Consider the following 4,355-nt stretch of genomic DNA (forward strand, 5'->3'; position numbering starts at 1 on the left):
CCCCGAGCACTACCGGCAAGCTAATGAGACCGGGGGGGGGTCTCTATTTCTCACTCTGATCTCCACCACACGGCTGCCCTGCTACGGCCGTCACTGAACCCTGTGAATACATTGAGTGCGTTCCCTGGTTCCAGCCCTGCCCCCTCACATTGGAGCACCAGAGTCATGTGACAAGAGACTGCAGAACTGTGGAAAACCTGCTGAATCTGTCTGCAAGGTGTTCTCTAAGGTTCATAGTAAGTGGGCCGGTCTGCCGGCATATACAATGGCCATAGCGTGCCCGTGCTGCCCCATCCCCACGCTGGCCTGACATTTCCCCTTCCAACCAGCAGGTGTCGCCCGGCACCACAGTGTACACCGCGACCGTCTCCACATACATTGTACGCACATTCCTACTGGAGGATCACCACGGCTTGTTACATTGGGTCTACCTGGTGTCCTCCTAGCAGACCCCTGGGAGACCTCCAACTATAGAGGACGGGCCCCGCAGCCTCCTACCAGACACAAGGGAGACCTCCACCAGAGGACGGGCCCCACATCCCCCTACCAGACACCTGGGAGACCTCCGTCATAGAGGACCGGCCCCACAGCCTCCTACCAGACACCAGGGAGACCTCCACCAGAGGACGGGCCCCACATCCTCCTACCAGACACCTGGGAGACCTCCATCATAGAGGACGGGCCCCACATCCTCCTACCAGACACCTGGGAGACCTCCGTCATAGAGGACGGGCCCCACATCCTCCTACCAGACACCAGGGAGACCTCCACCAGAGGACGGGCCCCACATCCTCCTACCAGACACCTGGGAGACCTCCATCATAGAGGACGGGCCCCACATCCTCCTACCAGACACCAGGGAGACCTCCACCAGAGGACGGGCCCCACATCCTCCTACCAGACACCTGGGAGACCTCCGTCATAGAGGACGGGCCCCACATCCTCCTACCAGACACCAGGGAGACCTCCACCAGAGGACGGGCCCCACATCCTCCTACCAGACACCTGGGAGACCTCCATCATAGAGGACGGGCCCCACATCCTCCTACCAGACCTCAGGGAGACCTCCATCATAGAGGACGGGCCCCACATCCTCCTACCAGACCTCAGGGAGACCTCCATCATAGAGGACGGGCCCCACATCCTCCTACCAGACACCAGGGAGACCTCCATCATAGAGGACGGGCCCCACAGCCTCCTACCAGACCCCAGGGAGACCTCAGTCATAGAGGACGGGCCCCACATCCTCCTACCAGACACCAGGGAGACCTCAGTCATAGAGGACGGGCCCTGCAGCCTCCTACCAGACACCAGGGAGACCTCCATCATAGAGGACGGACCCCGCAGCCTCCTACCAGACCCCAGGCAGACCTCCATCATAGAGGACGGGCCCCACATCCTCCTACCAGACACCAGGGAGACCTCCATCATAGAGGACGGGCCCCACATCCTCCTACCAGACATCAGGGAGACCTCCATCATAGAGGACGGGCCCCACATCCTCCTACCAGACCTCAGGGAGACCTCCATCATAGAGGACGGGCCCCACATCCTCCTACCAGACACCAGGGAGACCTCCACCATAGAGGACGGGCCCCACATCCTCCTACCAGACACCAGGGAGACCTCCATCATAGAGGACGGGCCCCACATCCTCCTACCAGACACCAGGGAGACCTCCGTCATAGAGGACGGGCCCCACATCCTCCTACCAGACCTCAGGGAGACCTCCATCATAGAGGACGGGCCCCACATCCTCCTACCAGACACCAGGGAGACCTCCATCATAGAGGACGGGCCCCACATCCTCCTACCAGACACCAGGGAGACCTCCGTCATAGAGGACGGGCCCCACATCCTCCTACCTGACACCAGGGAGACCTCCACCATAGAGGACGGGCCCCAAATCCCACAAGAGGAAGTGAAGGGAAATCTCCCCAGCAGGACAATGAAGGTAAAACATAATAATTTGGAGTTCTCAGGGTTGTCGGCCTCCTGAGGGGTCATGTGACACCTCCATTTTACATGTGAGAGTCGGTTGTCACCGGAGCTGAGGGCGCCACGAACGCGTTCTGCTGATGTTTCCTATTGATGATAAATAAAGCCGCTGTGACTCCCTGCAGCTTCCATCAGGAGACCCCTCTAACCTGCGGAATATTACCCTGCGCCTGTGCGCGCTCCGCTCACCCGCCACGTCCCGAGCAATTGAACAAACCTTCCTGGAAAAGGTGTAATTATGGGGCGGCTCCGCCTGTCCTCAGACGGTGATTCAGATACCTTGTAAAGGTCACTCTGCTCTCCGCCGCCACTCAGAGTGCTGCAATCAGCAAGTATTTTTATCTACATTCTGATCCTATTTAGAGGCAGAAAATCCAGACGAATATATTCACCGCCGTGTCACCGACCACTAGACCGAGCGCACCAGTCACCGTGTCACCGACCACTTCTCACCTTCACCGTGATAGAGCGAGCGCACCAGTCACCGACCACTTCTCACCTTCACCGTGATAGACCAAGCACACCAATCACCGACCACTTCTCATTTTCACCGTGATAGACCGAGCGCACCAATCACCGTGTCACCGACCACTTCTCATCTTCACCGTGATAGACCGAGCGCACCAATCACCTATTACCGACCTCTTCTCATCTTCACCGTGATAGACCGAGCGCACCAATCACCGACCACTTCTCATCTTCACATAGATAGACCGAGCGCACCAATCACCTATCACCGACCTCTTCTCACCTTCACCGTGATAGACCGAGCGCACCAATCACCTATCACCGACCTCTTCTCACCTTCACCGTGATAGACCAAGCGTACCAATCACCTATCACCGATCTCTTCTCATCTTCACCGTGATAGACCGAGCGCACCAATCACCGACCCCTTCTCATGTTCACCATGATAGACCAAGCGCACCAATCACGACCTCTTCTCACCTTCACCGTGATAGACCGAGCGCACCAATCACCTATCACCGATCTCTTCTCATCTTCACCGTGATAGACCGAGCGCACCAATCACCGACCCCTATTCCTCTTCACCGTGATAGACCGAGCGCACCAATCACCTATCTCTTGTCATCTTCACCGTGATAGACCGAGCGCACCAATCACCGACCCCTTCTCATCTTCACCGTGATAGACCGAGCGCACCAATCACGAACTCTTCTCACCTTCACCGTGATAGACCGAGTGCACCAATCACCTATTACCGACCTCTTCTCATCTTCACCGTGATAGACCGAGCGCACCAATCCCCTATCACCGACCTCTTCTCACCTTCACCGTGATAGACCGATCACACCAATAACCTATCACCGACCTCTTCTCACCTTCACCGTGATAGACCGAGCGCACCAATCACCTATCACCGACCACTTCTCATCTTCACCGTGATAGACCGAGCGCACCAATCACCTATCACCGACCTCTTCTCACCTTCACCGTGATAGACCAAGCGTACCAATCACCTATCACCGACCTCTTCTCATCTTCACCGTGATAGACGGAGCGCACCAATCACCTATCACCGACCTCTTCTCACCTTCACCGTGATAGACCGAGCGCACCAATCACCTATCACCGACCTCTTCTCATCTACAACCAGACATCATACACACAAACCCTCCGCCATGGTGACATCATACATACCGGGATGCCATTCTGTGGGTGCCGCTGCCCCGGGGATCTGCTTTTGTTACATTATAATACACTGAATGGGATACAATGTGTTCCTTGGTGACAGATTCACAGAGGATCCATCGGAGGAGTCCATGTGATCCGGTATCAGACGTATGGGGGGGGTGGGGGAGGAGGGGAGCGGAGATAATAGTTATTCGGAGCTCCATCATCTTTGGGGGTTCCAATCACAAGGACGACATCGGGGAAGGAGGACGAGGATCTGATATCCGGGAAGGAGGACGAGGGTCTGATATCGGGGAAGGAGGACGAGGGTCTGATATCGGGGAAGGAGGACGAGGATCTGATATCGGGGAAGGAGGACGAGGATCTGATATCGGGGAAGGAGGACGAGGATCTGATATCGGGGAAGGAGGACGAGGATCTGATATCGGGGAAGGAGGACGAGGATCTGATATCGGGGAAGGAGGACGAGGGTCTGATATCGGGGAAGGAGGACGAGGATCTGATATCGGGGAAGGAGGACGAGGATCTGATATCGGGGAAGGAGGACGAGGATCTGATATCGGGCGAAGGAGGACGAGGGTCTGATATCCGGGAAAGAGGACGAGGATCTGATATCGGGGAAGGAGGACGAGGGTCTGAAATCGGGGAAGGAGGATGAGGATCTGATATCGGGGAAGGAGGACGAGGGTCTGATATCGGGG

General features: G+C 56.7%; 1 protein-coding gene across 1 annotated transcript in view; it reads right to left on the minus strand.

Annotated features, from left to right (window-relative positions):
* The window catches only part of LOC108803359 (neurexin-3-like), a 30,712-nt gene that overhangs the window by 9,736 nt on the left and 16,621 nt on the right, over positions 1-4,355 (minus strand). The gene's annotated exons all lie outside the window — the stretch shown is intronic.

The sequence above is a fragment of the Nanorana parkeri genome, unplaced genomic scaffold, assembly GCF_000935625.1.
Source record: "Nanorana parkeri isolate BGI_ZX_2015 unplaced genomic scaffold, ASM93562v1 scaffold3636, whole genome shotgun sequence".
Lineage (NCBI taxonomy): Eukaryota > Metazoa > Chordata > Amphibia > Anura > Dicroglossidae > Nanorana > Nanorana parkeri.